Here is a 19193-nt window from a genome sequence, read left to right as displayed (position 1 = left end):
GGGCCACAAGTTAAACTCCACTCAGAATCAGAGACACTGAAATCCAGGTGGACCACAAGATCACATGGTCATAAATTTGCAGTCAAGGCCTGAGGACCCTTGCTGAGCCGGTCAATCCTGGAGTTTTACAGCCAGTGTCAAAATAGGGAGCACTTATGATTTATGTGTTGCCAGGTAATTCATAATTATACAAGCAAACAAGAAAGTTTAATATAATATATCGTATTGACTGACTATGCTGTAAGAGCTTGATGTTAATACATAGGATGGAAATTCTCGATATCTCGCAAACATTTTGTTGTGCTAATAAATGTTTTGAAATCACCTGATTATTCTCACAGGATTTAGAGTGTTTGAAACCCACCATTATTAGAAATCATGATTCAGACTCCTAGTAGACAGTTTCGTGAGCAGAATGACCTCTCTATAAATATTACCGGCGGAGTCAAAACTAAATGGAACAAGTTAATAGATTTGTGGTTTTCTCCATAGAGACTTTAGAAACCCCCAGGTTTTATTTCAGTCTAATTATAGATTTTGACTTTTTCAAAGTCCATAATCAAAGTTTGGCCCTTACACAAATCTAATGGAGCCATGTTTCAAAGGCCACAGACACGGGCAGGTCATTTAAAGTGCCGTAGAATTAATGAGTGAAAAGTCCATGTATCTTTGCAGGCGAGGGAGTATTTCCTACCCACTGTGGGCCTGAAGCACAGAGGTGTCACAGATGCAATAAAGACGTGATGCAGAGAGGACGAGAATTGCAGCTGGTCTAGGATAAATATATTGATAATAAAAGTCTCAGGTAAGGAAAGCAAAGAAAGAGAAGAAGCCGTACCCACCTTGCCGTGACAAAACACAACAATCGCTAGGCTTATTATGAGAACAAAGCTACGCTGAGACCCTAAAATTCCGGTCTTCCTAAATTCTAACATGACTGACTGCATGATAGGAAACCAGGTATTTGGGCCCAGACTGTAAAGTTAAGCTCTCTTGGAATATAAGGCTTAGAGACGAGAGGCCGCATTGGTTATGAATTCTGGTTTTGGCCTGGGTATGAATTCTAATTCTATCTAATTGGCTTTGAGGAACTTCCTTTAGTTCTTTGTGGTTCAGTTTCTTATCTGTAAGTACCTCAAAGAGTTCTCAGAAAGACTGCATGAGATCAGGTGTATACCACAATGAGACATCACCTCATACCTATCAGGATGTCTACTATCAAAAAAGAAAACAAGAGATAATTGCTGACAAAAACGTGGAGAAAAGGAAACTCTTGTGTACTGTTTATGAGAATAGAACTGCTACAGCTGCTATGGAAATGACCTCAAGAAATGACCTGCCACGTGATCTAGGAATCCCATTTCTGGATATGTATACAAAGGAAACAAAATCATTACCTTGAAGAGACATCTGCACCCCCGTGATCATTGGAGCATAATTCAACGTACCAAGGTATGGGAACAATCTAAGCGTCTGTTGATGGATGAATAGATAAAGAAAATGTGGTATATATGTCAATGATGTTCAGCCGTTAAATAGAAAAAAATTCTGTCATTTGCAACAACGTGGATGAAACTGAAGGGTATAACTGAAATAAGTCAGAGAAAACAGAAATTGCGTAGTATCACTTATATGCAGAATCTGAAAAAAAAAACCAGTCAAACTTGGTAAATCAGTGAATTGGTGGATATAGTGACTTGCTGGAGAATCCTTTTACAATGTATACATGTATCAAATCATCGTGTTGTACACTTAAGTAGTTTACAATTTTATTTGTCAATTATACCTGAGTGAAGCTGAAAACATTAAAGAGATTGCGTGTGTAAAATTTAGCACTTGGCCCATTAAATTCTCAAAAAAAAAAATAAAAAAGACAATATTATTATAATTAAAGAAACAAAGGGTTAATGTTAAGAAGACTCACTCTTTTTATGCATCATCCTCTTCAAAAGTAGGAGTGTTTATGACCATTTAGGCAAGTGGTGGGTTACTTTAGAGGCCTTGTGCTTCACAGAACTCATATCTATTTAGTCAGTCTTTACTAATTTTCTTATTTTCAAGGTCTTGTATTCCTCCTTTAACGAGTTTGGCTACATTTCACTTTTCCCTCAAAGATATCAACCTAAAGGTTAGTTTATGATATTAATTAACCGTAGTGTGATTTTGGCTATAATTTTTTTATTCAGACAATTAGCTCTGCTATCCTTCAGGCAGAATGGCTTTCTTTTGAGCAATGTTTTGGCTGATAAGTGGATGAACAAAATTGTCAAGAAAATGAAGATATATATCTTCAAAACTCTGTAGGAAAGAAGACACTACGGGAGAATTTTATCTTCAACAGAGGGAAAGAGAACAGGGCTGCCTATTCCTAACGCAAGTTCTCCGAGTCACCTCTTGTTTTCCATAATTCGTAAATTTGCTCCTTTAGCATCAGATGTGTGGCCCTGCACAAAGGTCAGAGCTAGAAGAGTACAAACTGTGTAAAACTAAGGGCGGAAATTCTTTCTCTGCCTCACTTATTTATCAAACAAGTTGACGGCAGATCGCAAGCTCGGGTATTTGTTTGCCTTTTTCTTCTGTGTCCTACCATGTCAATCTTTTCTGTCGATTTCTATTTCTCTGTAATTTCTTATTGTAGGTGCCGGTTAATCACAAATATATTAAGAGATTTCTTTTAAGTCTAGCCATCTTCATTGCTCTGTCACATCTATGCAAACAGTCGCGCCACTGCTAAAGAGAGTCCAATTACACTCGCCGCAGGAAAACCAAGAGATCAGCAGCGGTTGACTTCGCTTTTGTCTAAAGTATCAAAAGTAAAAGCCAATTAGGCATCTGAAAATCAAAATCAAAATTAGGACTAATAAAACAGAGCTTTGGCTTTTCTCATCACAGACTCATTTACACTTGATGACACAGACCAACTGAATAGGTAATTGTGACAATCCCTCTTGAAATGGATTTTAAAAATGGCTGATCCATCCCTCCTTTCAGGATAGGCAAGTGGGCAAGAAGGTAGAAAAGAAAGAGGCTGTTTGTGTAGTTATATATTCATTTGTGTGTAATATTGGTTTGCACAGAGGTTAGAGAGAGAGATGCTCGCCAGTGCTACTTAGTCGCGTGAGCATAGAAATTCAGCCGTGCATTATTTTGCTCACAGGGCTCTACCTGCCAGCTCCAACACGTGAAACCTCAGACAAGCAACACCAACATTTTCTCTCCAAAAAAACTCATTTTGCCTCAATCAGAAAAAAGACCGTTTTACTCATACATGTTACAGAACCCTTCTCTCTCCTTGCATATACACATTTCCTCTTTCTGTTTACAGACACTCCCCCCAAGTCTCAGACATACAATTTGTTAATATTTCCCACCAGATGAATACTTCTCACTTCTCCCCTCCTTTCGCCACACCTTTTTTCCCTCTTCCTCTCACACTCTTCTCCAGCTCAGAGCTAGGACCAGCTGGACAGGAACTCGGTTCTGAAGGGATTATAGCGCCACCTGAAGGCCGATACGGGAAACTATCTTATCCATTGCCTTCCCAGCCATCTATCTGTTCCTCTGCTCCTCTAAGAATTCTTTGCTGTAGTTCAGCAAAGCCCTTTCTCTTTCGAAGTCGTTGTCCTTCCCACCCCCAACTACTCAGAACCGCGGGGAAATCTTAGCAATCGGAAGGAATAAAACCATTGTGCTCATGGAGTACTTCTTTTTCTTGGAGAGGCTCTAGTTGTTTAAACTGTCTCTTTTTTTGGTAGTAGTTAGTAGTACTAATAATAATAATATTGATACTCTACATTTATTAAGTTCTAGATCTTACACTTTAAATATACTAATTTACTCATTTACATGAAATTAATTAGATGAGCAACTAATATAATTCATGTAATCCCACAAATTTTATATGCGGGTTGATAGTCCACTTGAATTTATGACAACATTTTGGAGGAAATCAAAGATAAGTAACGTAATCGAGGAAGGAAAACTAAATTATAATATGATACACACACACACACACACGCACACAGAAATACCTATTGTAGTGACATCATTTGAAAGACAACTGTTTTCTGCCTTATGAATAAATAGGTTAATAGACCCCTTCGTTCGAGTGAGTCAGCTCCGCTAGTTCGTCCTTATTTTAGTCCTCAGATTCAGCACCTCGGGATTTAAATCTCAGTGGGCAAGTGCTTGTAAATGAGTCACAAAGGCCGCACTCATGTAGAACCAGCCACCGCACCAGCTGGAGCGCCAGCTCCCCTGCGGCCGTTTCTTACAGGGAGACCCCTCGGCACATCGAACCCGCATGCACCCAGCCAAGGCACACAGCCACAGTCAGCCGGTCCCTAGTGACGCCCAGACACAGGACTTGGCCAGAGCTGAGTTTGCTTGTGGGCTTTAAAACCTCCTATAAAAACCCGACGCAAGTGAAATCCTGCGAGACCTCACCTACTCTTCCACGTGGTATCATTATTTGCTTTTAATAATATTTATATACGTTTTGTCTGTAAAACAGTCTCCTAAGAGTTATAGTTCCCTAAAGCTTCCATTTGGGCAAAAGCACACTCTCAAAAATGGCATTTCCCTAAGCTAAAATGAGAAATTTAAAACGTACTTTAAAAAAAAATTATTATTAGTTTCAAGTATACAGTGCTTCGTTAGACATTTATATAGTTTATGAAACAATCCCCCTGATCGCTGTCTCTCTCCTCTGGCTCTCCACCTAGCACTTACTTTTCAAGAGAGATGAACGTCTCAAGTTACTCGCTTCCGTAGCAGGTTTGTTTGAAACTGGATCAACCCTGCAGGCCAGTGGCTGTTGTGCCATTTTGTCAGGATTGAGGGTAAAGCCAGTATGTGTGTGGGGTGGGGTGGGGTGGGGGGGTCAGGAACTCTTCGGAGTATAGGATTTTTCTACTACTATTGCATGCTGCCGTAGATGAGAACTCTCCCTTGCTATTAAGCATTCTCCAGGTGATTCGGACCTGTTTTCTGTAGGAGGAGAAGGAAAAGGCAGTCCTCTCGAGACATGTTCCCACGATTCCAACGAAGGGCTTTGAGTCGGAGGAAGAAGTGAGGGAATCTGAGTAGAGAGGTGTGGAAGGTCTCCTCTAAGACACAGGCCAGCCCTTCGGAGGAGCACCTTGCATCATACATAATATTATGATTATGTATTTTTTTTTTTTTTTGGTCAGGAATACCCCCTGAAGTGTTGTGATCTTCTCAGTGACTAATATCAGGAGACAGATGATGTCCATTGGTCCCCATATTACTGACGATAACTTAGCTTGCTTGGGTAAAGTGGTAACCGGCATGTTTCTATACTAAAAACATAACCTTTTTCCTTTGGGTGATAATAAATAATTTGTGGGAAGATACCTCGAGACTGTGTAAATATCCTGTTCCTCATGAAACCTTCACTTAACTGTTGTAGCGTCCATCAATCGATGATTCTTTTAATCTATCATCCCTTTAATATTTATAAATTGACATTCTACTGTAAGAAGATGCTTGCTTTTGCCTTCCTCATTTGCTGATTTGTTTATTCACTTATTATTTGTATGAGAATGGATTCCTGAGTTTTTTATTCAGTGACTTATGATCCATTACTATCATTATTTATTTAGATTCTTAAATTGTTCCAGATTGTCAATTCTTTGAGCCCTTTCTTAACTTGGTGGCACGAAGAAATTTCCAGATTTTTTTGTCCTTCCCTGCTCCATCCTTGGACTCAGTCTATTAATTAAGGAGCCCTTGTACCTTTCAGAAGAGGATCGTATTTGAGAACCAAGATCTCAGCATCAAGTATGCTCATTGTCACGGGCAACTCATTGTTTCCAGGTCTTTCTATTAGGAAGACTCAGAAAATGAATGCGATTCAGGAAATTTGTACACACATGCACACACACCTACACCTAGCTATAATTGTCTCTTTATAATCAGGAATTCATACTGATGCCTTCAGTTCCAATTTGACACCACTGCATACATCCTGTACTTTCAAATTTAAAATCCGCACTCCCACAGCGAGAAACCAGTCTCTCATTCTTTTTAATATAAGCACTCATTTTTTTTAAGTCGAGAAAATACAAAAAGTAGTTTCAGAACCGCTAACCCATTATACAACAGAAATAAATCTACTAATAAGAATTTCATTTTTATTTTACAGTTCCTTTTAAAGGTAACATAGCTATATGCTCAGAGAGAAATGCACAAATTCGAGGGGTATAATTCAATTTGTTTTCCTGTGGGCGTACACCTGTGTAAATAATACAGAAAATAACCAGCTTCTCTTAACATTAACTCATGCCCCTTCCCACTGAAAAGCAGCCACTTTTCTGATATTTTTTTTTTCCACTATGCATTGATTTCACTGGTTTGGACTAATATAAATGGAATCTCAATCTGTACTTCCTTCGTGTCTGGCTTCTTTCACTCAGCGTAATATTCTTGAGAATCATCCGTGATATTGTGTGTGTCAGTAGTCGATTCCTTTTTATTAATAATTAGCTCTTCGTTTTATTACTATACCGCAGAGTTTTTACTCATCCATCTGTCGATAGACTTTTTTTTTTTTTTGACTGGTATGACAAAAGCATCTATAAACATTCTTGTACAAGAATTCCTATGGACATGTATTTTTATTTCTTTCGAGAAAATATGTAAGAATAGAATTACTGGGTCATAGTGTACATATTTTTTAAAGAAACTGTCAAATTGTTTTCCGAAATGGCCATCGTACCCCCCTACCATCCGCGTAGCAGAGTTCCAGTCCTGCGCTTACTCACATGTGGTATTTTAATAGCAGTCATGCTAATAAGTTTTTAGTGGTATCTGGTTATGGTTTTAATTTAAATTTCTCTGGAAACTAATAATTTTGATCACATATTTATGTGCTTACTGACCATTTGTATATCTTTCTTCTTGAAGTGCCTGTTTAAATCTTTTGCCCATTTTGCAAGATCATTTCGTCTTTTTAAATACTGAGTTATTAGCATTTTTTATATTTTCTGGATATACGACCTTTTAAAAATACATATGCTGTAAATTTAATCAAGTCAAATACTTAGTTGTGCCTCGTCCGTGCATTTTTTTATTCTATGAATTTATTGCTTACCCCTCGTTTACAAACAAACGCCCATGAACAAAGATCAATGAATTTAAAAACAGGTATGTCAGTTTGGGTCTCGTAAAAAGACAGATGTGTCGCCTTTTTATCTGGCATGCTTTTACCCAGCTGGGATTTGGTTTGGGGCTTTGCTCTGCGGCTGTGTCCCTTGCAGCCCTACTCTTAAGGGACAGCCTTTCTGATCTCTCGGTCTCCACTCTGGCTACTTGGAAGCTTACATCTCCCAGCATTGTCCAAATGCTACATCTTTTTTTTTTTTTTTTTTTTCCTCCCCTAGGTGATTGTCTTCCAGAAACTGTTCTCCACTGGATCTTAACATTCCGCACATGCTAAGCTTAGCGTTTGGCTAAAGATTCAAAGGCCCCCACGTAACTTTTCGGGGTTCCTGCTCTGCATGGCTTCTTTCTCTCTGGGAACCTGCCCCTCAACAGCTGTCTCACCTTCCTCAATACTGACCCCTGTTTCCTCCACCCAGAGAGACCACTACTTTCTGTTTGGGCTTCAGTTCTTGGATTTTCAAAGAACTCCTAGGAAGAAAGCTGAGGTTAGCGTTGGGCTTACTTTACGTGTTTCCATTCTTTCAAAGATCACACCCTTGTTTTCCCTGAAAATAGTCGTTTAATGTATGTCATCTAAAGAATTTTTTTAATTGTAGGTAAGTCCTATCCTCATTTTTCTAATATCACTGAAACTTGGAGTTATTTTCTTTCCAAATGAGTTGGGAAGTGTGTGTGTGTGTGTGTGTGTGTGTGTGCGCGCGCGCGCACGTACACGTGTGCATGCAGGCACTTTAAATTTCATACTGCCAGATAAAACAAACAAAAGCATGGAAAAGAAAATCTTTGGTAATGCTAACATTCAGAGATAACGACTGTAACTCTTTCATATCTGTCTTTTTAGTGTATGTGTAAGCATATATAAACATATGAGTGTAAGTAAATAAAATTGGACTCATAACATCTACTGTTTTTATAACCTGTTTCCCACGTCAACTTTATTGTGAACACTTTTTCTTGTCATAAAAATTTCCACGACCAATAACATAGCAAAATTTTAGACAACTAAACCCTTCCTGAATGCAGATATCACCAGTAGAATCATAAATGGTTCAATTTCTGATAAAACTCTGAGGTTTTCCTTCAAAATTTAAAATACATATTTCAAGTATATTAATCTATAATTTACATATAAGTATGTTTTTTTTTCTTCTCATCTGATCTAGTATTTCCTATAAGCCATGGATACTAACTGCATTTGGAAAAGTAATCTAAAAACACGCAATTGGGTAATTTCTGATGCCAGGTTGGTAAAGCCGCAGAAGTGTATGGTACACAGTTCGACATATCAGACAGCCCGGTTTGGGTTCATTGCCTAAGTTACCATGGTGTCTTCCCAAATCATAAAAACCTGCAATATAATTGAAGCTTTAAAGGGAGGAAGCTGTCTCAATTCGGAGGTAATAAAAGGTCAATCTGTTTCATTGCTGCCTGCTTTAAAAATCCTCAAGATATACTGAGAAGTATCTTCTCTCTCCCTTTCTCTTCCTCTTCCTCTCTCTTGCGCAATATACACACAGACTTAGATGCTAAAATCTCAGCAGACAGGTTTTCACCTACGTCCACATTTTTCCTTGTTTATAGGGACGTGTAAATGAAAGAGTTCTGATGTTTCACGGCCCAGAAGCCACCGATGAACTAATTTCACAGGCAAGACCACAGCTGCTGTCCACCCGGCTTGGAATTGGCTTGATATTTCCTGTCCGTTTGGGTGGATGTTGTGTATGTTATTGACTTGCCTCATTTGTCTGTGCTAAAGGGACCTTTTGGGAGAAGGAAGCAGAGAAAAGGAGTATGGATGAAGGGAAAGAAGCAAAAGGATAAATTTAACAATTTGACACTGTCACGTGGATCCAGCATGTCATTCCTGTTGGTGTCTGTTTTGATTAAACGTTTTGATACCAGGAATCTGTATGGGTTTCCTACATCATAAGTTACTGATTATCTTAAACAAAACATTCAGTTTTGCTCAGATGGACGGACCCGAAGCCCCCATCACTTCATCCCTTATTTCTGTTGAAGTAATTTGACTCCTTTAATTTAGATTTCTACTCATTTGATTTTTATTCGTGGCATTTTGTTCCTAAGCACATTCTTTCATACAAGAACTGCGTATTTCATCATTTAATTTTGCTTTGCACAAAGAAAACATCAACCCAAATTACTGAAAGTGACATGATGCGTTATCCAAGTTTAAGGAAGTCTCCGTTGACTCAGGCAAAAAGACTTGTATTTTCTTGGTGAAGATTAGATTTGTCAGAGATTACTGTCTGCTCAATCGTAAATCAAATGATGACATGCACGAAGCTGTCAGATCAATTACATCATCCTAACTCCCATCTCAAACGACGACTTAAACCCAATATTTAAAAACATATTCTATAGGCTCTAATTAATTCTTGAGATAGAATCCAACCAACTATAATGGATCATTTTCCTTATGCTTTTTTTTTCAAACTGGGTATAAATGTTTTGGATTATACAAATTTATACACACATCCGTCACGAAAAGAAAACAAGATATTGGCACCCTCGTGTCTCTAAGATGTTGGCGAGAATGACGTACTCTTTAGGATATATGAGATTGATTTAATTTCATTGCACATAATTTGGGGGGAGTCTGTGCATTTCCCCAGAGTTCCGTAAGTTCCTAAAGAAGTTAGGGTTTTATGACCACCTCTGTTTTGTTGATTTAGTTCTGTTTGACCATTTTCCCATTCCACGCATATGGTATCACGCACATCTGGAAAGTCATTTGTCAGTTCATCTCAGTTCTTCCTCTCTGGTTTCTAAATGTTTGCTGCCCCGGAGCTCACTTTCTGATAGCTTCTCTTCTCCATCTACACCTTTTTTTTTTTTTTTTTTTTGGTGATCTCATCTAGTGTATGTCTTTAAATAATATCATCCATACGCCGATGTGTTAATGTCCTATCGCTGCTGTAACAAATGACCACAAACGTAGTGGTTTACAACAACAGAATTAATTCTCTCACAGTTCTGGAGGCCAGAAGTTCAAGATAAGTATCCCTGGGCTGAAATCGAGGAGTTGCCAGGGCTGTGTTGCCTCCGGAGGCTCTAGGAGAGAAGCCATCGCTCGCCTCTTCCAGCTGCCGGGCTTGCCGGCACTCCTTTGCTTGTGGCCACAGCACTCCAGTCTCCACGTCCCTTTGGTCACATTGCCTCCTCCTCCTCTGCGTGTGAGCAATCTCCCTCTGCTTCTCTCATAAAGACACTTGTAAATAGTCATGGGGATGTAAAGTACAGCATAGGTAATACGGTCCGTAATATTGTAAATAATAAGGTGAGTACTAGATTACTTGGGGGGGAACACTTTGGAATGTGTGTAAATAGCCTATCACCATGTTGTATGCCTGAAACTAATGAAAGAGTGCATGCGACTCTAATTGAAATATAAAAATTATTTTAAAAAGAACACTTGTTATAGCACTTAGGACCTACTAGACAATCCATGGCAGTCCCTCCATTTCAAGACCCCCAATGCCATCTGCAAAGACACTTTTTCCTTAAAAGATGACATTTACTGGATCCAGGGAGTAGGACTCAACGTCTTTGTGGGTATTTTTTTTTAGCTTACTAGAGGCGATAAGTCAAAAGCACCTATCTACAACCCCATGTCTCAACACGTGAATTAGAATAAAGCCGAGGTCCTCCAGGTCTCTGGGACACCTCTGAGCTCATTCCCCGCCACACTCTCACCTGTCCTCCCACTGTGCCCCAGGCACACTGGCTCCTCTGCTGCTCTAGCTACCGGGGCTGGGAACTTGTTCCCTCACCCCATCCGGTTCTCTATGAAACGTCGCCTCCCCTGAGAAGCCATCTCTAGACACCTTCTCTCCTGGGGAGAGCCCTTTCTCGTTCTCCTCATCTCTTTCCCATCTTCTCCTCTCTCACCAACCCCTCCTCCCACCACCGTTATGCGCCTGCCATGCATCTCTTCTTTCTATAAAATCACTAACATCTCCAAAGGGAACTTCTAAAAGGAACCTTCTCTGTTTACAGTAAACCTTTCCCATTATAGAAAATACATGAAAAGTTACATGGCCATGACCAGGATGGCGGAAGGTAGCTATTACTGGCTAATTAACAATCCAATTATATAACGTTTCACTTATAAAAGTGAAATATATATTACAAAAACAAGCCACAGGTATCATTATGAGGAATAATTATAGTTTCTCAGAGTTTCTTTTTAAATAATTCTGTGTTGAAAGAGTCAGCCCCGAATACAACTACGGCAGGCAGAAATAAACATGTGCCTTTGGGTACCTAGTTTAACACTATTCTGGGTTCTTTTTTGTCATAAGGCCCTTCTGATTGGCGACCCTGTTGGCTTCAGTGGTCACAAACCCCCAAAGTCAGATCTGGACAAAACCAGGCTGTTTTAAGATATTTCCTTAAGTGTTACCTTTTCTGTGCTATTCGTGTTTTTTTTTCCTTCACTTTTTAATTTGAAGTAATTATAGATTCATAAGAACTTGCAAAAATAGGACAAAGAGGTTTCCCTGTAATCTTCACCTTATTTGGTTTCTAATAGGATTTTTTTTTTTTTTAAGTCCGTAGCTAAGGGAATAGATGACCCTCGCTGCTGAGTTTAGGGTGCCTGAAATTCGCTGAACTCTTTCTAGTTCCCACACACATTAGGCTCAGGAGGCCTTCCTTGACCAGCGCGTAGTGGTGCCTTTTCTTTGTGCTTCTAGAACATTCTGAACTCATCTCATCAGAGCACACAACAGAAGCCACTGCAATTGCTGGCTGGCTTCTGCTTCCCTCTCGTCACTGGTACTGTACCTGTGTGAGGGGAGGGGGTGTGTCTGCTCTTTCCTCAGATGGTTTCAAGACTCTGGTTAATGCCCGGCCCACAGCAGGTGCTCAACACACATGTGTAGACACAGTAAGCAAGGAAGAGAGGCCAGGAGATGATCAAAATCACACTGCTTACTCTTCTCATTTAATTGCAGCCCAGATTTGCAGGCATTCTTTTGCGCAATCTGTAAAAGTTAGATTGAATGTATGTTAGTGGCTTGAAACTCACAAATGAAAAGACGTAGCAGGTGTTTTGGAATCTGGATGGTGCAGGGGGCTTTACTATAAATATCGAGTTCGGTCCTAGTTGCACAGCTCATGTGATCTCTTTCGGAAATCTGCCGTGATGATTCTTAGCACAGACTGAGGCAGACACTAGGAGAAAAATAGGATCCGTGATTCTTTTAGTGGCTTAAAAATGATTAAAATTCGATCAGAAAGCAGGTTTTGAGGTCTATAAGCCATCATCATGCTTGAGCAGGAAAGACAATTCCTTCCCATTAAGTAGGGTAACTTCCTCTTATTGTGAGAGATAAATATAAGTTCAGATGAGCTGGTTTTATTTATTCTCAAGGTGAATTCACAGTCCTTATCTACGTACAGACCAAAACAGACTCCAGCCACCTCACTCTGAATGAGGCTCACTCACCTGGAGTACATCTTCGCTGACTGAGCCCCACACAAAGCAAAGGGAAACATCACAATTTCCGTTGCCATGGGAAGTCACCACGGTCTCTAGGTCAGTGCTGTTCTGGATAATCATGCAGCTATCTTGATGCGACTCCAAGCAGGGCGAATCTGGATTTTAAAGAATTGATTGTTGCTTTGACTTTTTTAGTGCTTTTCATTTCTAAAACCCAGAGCGAGACCCTGTAGTTATAAACGTAAGTGAATGGACAATTGGATAAATATACACGCAAAGAACCAGAATCACTGGGAAATAAAATGGCTACATTATGAAGCACTATAATTTATAACTTGCTTAGCTACGAAAGGGGCAACGGATTCTAAATTATCTTTTTTTTTTATTTTTGAAATTTTGGTGCGTAAAGTCATTTTTTATACTGAGAAGCCACTGAATGACTGCTGTTACTTCTTCTGGCGTAAGGAATGGGTCCTGAAAAGATCGCTTGCTGATGCTCCCCTGCTCCCTCCCGCCCCTCCCCCACACCGATTCGGGCATCATCAGCCCTTCGGTGAAGAGCTATTGCCACTCCCAGCCCCTCCTGCCTCCTCATTCTTGCTATGTAGTCAACATGAGGTGTCTGTGCAACCAAACCACCGTGTGGCTGATTGCTGGCCGGCCACCAGAGCCTTCATCAGCTGTGCCACTTGTCTCCGGACTGCCTTCCCGTGTCCTTGGGGGACTGTTTCTTGCTCTGTCCCCAGACATAGCGCGCCAGTGGGTGGGCACCTGGAGGCACAAGGTTAGCCAATCATATGCTTTCTCATTTGATGGCTGGGCCACGTGGCTGCTTCATGCTCTTTCTTCTCCGTATAGTTTTGAACTGGTAAATGCAGAGAGTTCTTAGTTTAAAAAAAAGAGGTATGTTTTGAAGATAATTTGTAAATCTGTTGAAGCGTCAACAAAATTTTCCACTACAGACAAAGTAAGAAATGTTGGTTAAGTCCTCAGTTCAGCCTATAAAAAAGCCAGGTGGTAGAACCGAAATAATATAGATCTGCAATGAAAAAAATGTACTGACATTGATACAAATGTCTTTCAAGGTGCTTGTGATAAATGCTGAGCCCCAACCCTTCTAACCCCATTAATGAGAGCTGGATGAGGTTGGCTCGGAGCAGCTGGGCAAAACTTTCAAAGCACAGGCCCGGAGGCCCGCAGAGCCTCGGGGAAAAGGTCTAGTGAGATTGAGAGAATGCAATATTTGATCATATCTGAAGAAAATGAAACAGCTCTAAGGTTCAACGTGAATTACTGTGGACAGGTCAGCAGATGAGGACAGAATAGTAATGTAAACGACGTCGGGCCCAATACATGCCTGCGAACCGCAACGTGTTGTGGCCAGTGGTTGTGGCAGCCGAAGGAGCAGCACAGCGAGGAAAGGTTTGGTGACCTGAGAAGCCCACCCCGAAATGGAGACCCCTTTAGAACGCAAGCGGCCGTATTCTGTTCTAGCAAGAAACATCCCCCAGCATGGCCTGTTGCTGGGGCAGCACGTCCCAAACTTTCCTGATCGTGAGAATTACGTAAACCACTTGCCCAAATGCAGATTCCCTCAGTCTTCCTTTGAGAATCATAACCCGACTCATCATCTCATCATCATCATGAGAACTACCGACTACGGTACAGGCGTCACCTGAAATGCTGACACCTGACCTGCATCACATCAAGTACAGATGGGGCCAGTCTTCTAGCTGATTCCTACACACTGCTTTGGGAAGACCACGGAGCCGTAGAGCAGACACTGGAGGGCGCTAGGAGTGTGCACAGTAGGACAAGCCCTATTTCTCCTCCGCAGTGACAAGGGGAAGGCTTCAGAGAGAAGGAACCGCTTATCCAGTTCTTGACGCAATGCACACATTTAAAATTCTTATGTGCAAGTCATGTGTTAATTCACTTTTTTTTGTACGCCCCCTGATTGAATTTCATGAAGATCATCGTTCTGTGTTAATTGCTCCCTGTGGAATCCTCAGATTTTTAGTGATGCCTCAGGATTGTCTACTTCTGCACTGTGATTTACAGGACATTTTATTCTGAATGACACTGTTTCCACTGAGTTAAATATTAGCGCAACAGCCCAACAGTATGCAAACATTTATTGAGCACCTATTACATTCAAACTCTGGACTGAATGCCGATAGAATACAACAATGAATTAGAGCACAGATGTTAAGAATTTTGTAATTCATTTAGAAGAGAGAACAGAGACCTAAGAATTTAAGAGGAGGCTACAAGTGAGCATGTGATAATAGCAACTGAATTGACTAGGAGTTCAAAGAGGAGAAATGCCATAGGGTCGTGCTAGTCAGGACCACCTGTATAATCTACTGGGTCCCTCATTCAGAAATTGTCAAGAATTCCAAAACAGAGTCAACAGTGTGTTCAACTGAGCATGGGCTCTTTTAAGGGAGGAGTTCTGTTACTACACAGGCCACATATACACAGAAGCTGGCCCTGGCTGCAGGTGACAAAAATCTTTGCAAATTTGAAGACTTCGAACTGGTGTTTGAAATGATTGGATTAACAGAAAGAATGAGAGGAGACGTGCCACTATGGTTTGGCAAACAGGGGAGACAAGGCAGACCCTCAGAGGCTAGCATTCCCAGCCCCACTGCCCGTGAGAATCATCGCAATCAGGCAGGTGATGAAGGCTGCTGGCATCTGCAGCAGTGAGTCAGGTTGATGGACTGTACCTTGACTATGCTATGAGGAAATGCCACTTGACTTCTCAAAACCGTCAGGGTTACCCAAAGCTAGGAAAATATGAGAAACTGGTTTCCTGTTGACAACATATAGCTGGATTTTGTTTTTTAATTCGCTCTAAGGACCAATGTCTCTCTTAGTCGGTGCATCTACAACGTTCTTGTTTAAAGCGAGCATTGATGTAGTTGATCCACCATGCTTTTAACTTTGTTATTCTTTGTTTGTTTCCTTTTTCTCCTCTTTCCCCTCCTGTCTTCTCTGATTTTAACTGAGCATTCTGTATATGATTCCATTTTATTTCCTAAGCATATCAATTATACTTTTTAGAATTTTTAGTGAAACTTAGTTTCTGTATCTGTAAAATGAAATACTTTCTAGATTACAGGCTTCTCGCGAGAATTAGAAATAATGTAGTAGGCTTATAATTGCCACATATTAGCTTCTCGTTTCTTTTTTAACAGACAATGCTTACTCAGTATTTGGTATGTTTAAGCAATAAGTGTGTTGGCTGCCTCATTTACATAAAGCCTATTGAAAGCCCATTAGAAGTAATATCTGTATAGTAAACGAGTATAGTTATTTAAAAATCTGTATATGTGGGACTTGTAGCCAGCCGAAATGAATTGACCTTCAACTGGAAAACTTACACTATACGTGAGTCCTCCCCAATAAATCCAAGTTGAGATCCAGGCTTCTGTGCAATTTTTATTACATAATCTTATGTTTCTTAGAATAAATTATAAATGGTAAAGTTGTTTAAACATATTCTGAATTTGATTAATTTCCTTCTAAACTCTATTTAACCTGCATATCTAGTTTGAATAGAATAATTAAGGAATGATATTTTAATCCATTTAGCCATTTTTCCCCAACATGAGATTGATAAGCCATTTGAATTATTTTCTTAAACACTTGAATCATGAGGCTATACTGCAAAGGGAATGATGTAGCTTACATAGACTAATGAGTAATTCTAGTTTTTAAATAAATATTTAGAAAACCAACTACACAAAATCAGTTAGTTATATCTCTAATTTCAATATTAGCACATGACAACACATTATCTGCTGCCTATATAACAGAATCATAGTTATTCGTTATTTTTATAATAGCTTTATTGAGATACCTATTCATTATTAAAGCATTCTCTAACGGAATTCAGAACTCAAGACTACGAGATTTCAAGAACTACCTTAAGTGCAAAAAAAAAAAATTATTTTATTAAATATTTTGAACTGGAAGCTATCTGACAAACAGCAAATTGTCAAAACTAAAATCCCCTTGCAGCAGCCATTTATGTTTTATCTGCCATTCCACTGCAAATTACGTTAAAGCAGATGCCTAATCAGATGGCACGATTTCTCTGTGTTTGGATTATGATAAATATATGAAGGCTAAAATAGATTTTTAAAGCACTCTGAATAATTATTTAAGATCAAAATGCTTCCTGTGCTTAATAGAATAATATTCTACTAATAGAGTCTTTTGTTGCTTACTGTTGAGGGAATTCCAAAAGACTTTCCTGTCTCCAAAACATTATGGGAGTTCCTTCAATGAGACCTGGGATACAATCTGTTCAGATACCTTCATTATACAAAAGAGTCGTCACTGTAAAATGAATGGCTCCATCATAACCTGTTACAACACAGCCATTTGCAATATGGTGATTACCACTGTGATTTGATTCATTAATTCTCGGTAACAGTTGTTAATCAGCTCATTAAGCAAGTATTGTACAGAAGATTTCAACCAGGCGAAACCTCTTTAAAATCACTAAATATCTTCTTTTGCAGGGGGAGGAAAAAAGGAAACAGGTTTAATGCCAGAGGAGTTGTCTATACATATGGCAGTTTTTCAACTATGGCAAAGTTTTAAATAACTTTACTTTTATAACACTATAAATACTGTAACACTGAGGACTTTGTGCCTTTTCCAAAAAAGTGTTCGCAGTCAGAAAACTCCTCTTATTTGGCTTTCCTGGATTTTGCAGCTATTTTATTATTAAGATGTAGAAAAGAATTCTGGCCCTGTGTCTCACACTTCACCAATATGCTCATTCTTTCCTGTGTTTCTACAGAACGTAATTCAATAACGTATTTCAAGTATTTGAAATCTTGAAGATTAAACTTAAATATAACTTTAGTATTGCATTAGTTGATTTTCAGCAACTTATTTTATATTAAAATATGCCATATGTAAATGCCTATGAGTGATAAGCAAGTTAAAGTGTTTTAACTAACAAAAACAAAATGCCTGGCTCGCTTCCCAGTTTACAAAGACATTTCAAGTGCATGTCTTAATTTGATCTGTACAAAACCTGGAAAGATGTTGCTATTAGCCTGAAATTACCCATGAGGAATCTGAAGCTCAAGCTAAGTGACTTGCGCAAGTTGAAATGTTTGTAAGTTCAGTTCTTGCGATGACAATTCCCACGCTTTTTCTACTAAAACACTGATTTTTCTCAGTAACTAACCAAAAACTAGAGGCCACCCTATGGAACCACATCTTATCTATACCCAGAAGGAAGTTTTTAGCACAAAGGGGAGAGATACCTGATCAACACTGAGGAGGCACGTGGTATATAATCAAACTTCAAGAAAAGCTTCTCACAGTGTTATTTGCTTTCGGAAGCACAATCGTGCCCACACCTGTCCAATACACTGTAAGTCATCTGTCTAGGGTCAAGCAAACTAAACGACTGAGCAGGCTCATTGAATAGAGCCAATCAAGCATGTGACTGAGATTATTCCACTAAAACTTTGATACCAGCATCTTCCACCAATCTAGGCGCGATGGCTCATGAAGCGTGATGAGCACTTGACGTATTTCCCTTCTGAACTGAGGAGGCAGTTTCTTCTAATCTCTGATCGATGCCTGTGCTCCACCTGTGTTTCCCCATCCACCTAGCCACTTCCATCTCCTACGTGGGCTAAAGACGGAAGACAGACACTGAAAATAAGCTGATGATTTGCATGAAAAATAGGATATCGACGACTACCAAATAAACTTATCCTCTTATGTAAACTAATCCAAGTAGGCATTTACTCGTTCAATTTAATTTAATCTCAGGTTCCCATGCATTGATTGAATTGATCAGTATTAATTCAGATTTGTCCATGGTTGGACCTATTGTATATTAGTTCTGCTCTTTGTCAGCTTATCAATTTCAGTAAATAGTGTTTCAGACATCGCAAATGAGCGAATTAAAGTATTAATCGGTAATGATGTACATATGTAACATTATTTTACTAACTGTTTTAGACAGACAATGTTACATTTATAAACTAATTTATACCCACTTTTTAAAAAGAATTTTAGCCTGCTAACACAAGGCACAACTTTTATGTTAGTAAATGGAAATAGGAGCAAAATTTTTGGAAAAATTAGCCTTTCACTGTTGATAAGGACTGTGTTTCTACAACCTTTTGAAATCATACCATGCCCAACTCTATCCTCAAATATAACTTTCATGCAACAATAAGGCCACGGCTTCTCACCAGGCTCAGTTAGTGCACTGTCGAGTTTCTAAAGGGAAAAAAAGATCGTGTTAAAATTTCCTAAGCAACCCCGAGCATCCCCTCGTATATTTCTGTGTTCCCTTTGCTATGCCGTTCTGCTTTTATTGCAAGTTCTATTTTGTCCTCTATTTTATAGGTATTGTTGTTCCCTTTGATTCCTGATCAAACCAAAAGCTAACATCCCATAGAGTATACTTTGGGAAATTCTGTCTTAAAGAAATAGCCCATCAGCAAAACCACTTTTTCTTTTCCTATTGTTCCAGAGAGGCCATTGGTCTCGATTC

General features: G+C 39.4%; 1 long non-coding RNA gene across 1 annotated transcript in view; it reads left to right on the top strand.

The window, feature by feature from the left end:
• Positions 1-4: 4 nt before the first annotated feature.
• Positions 5-19193, top strand: part of LOC107514797 — a 31970-nt gene continuing 12781 nt past the window's right edge. The window contains exon 1 of the long non-coding RNA XR_001597870.2: positions 5-1452. This is a non-coding gene — a long non-coding RNA (uncharacterized LOC107514797). The remainder of the gene's footprint in view (positions 1453-19193) is intronic.

The sequence above is a fragment of the Rousettus aegyptiacus genome, unplaced genomic scaffold (assembly GCF_014176215.1).
Source record: "Rousettus aegyptiacus isolate mRouAeg1 unplaced genomic scaffold, mRouAeg1.p scaffold_m13_p_1, whole genome shotgun sequence".
In the NCBI taxonomy this organism is placed as follows: domain Eukaryota; kingdom Metazoa; phylum Chordata; class Mammalia; order Chiroptera; family Pteropodidae; genus Rousettus; species Rousettus aegyptiacus.
Note: the sequence above shows the minus strand (reverse complement) of the source record. Positions and strands in the feature narration are given on the sequence as shown.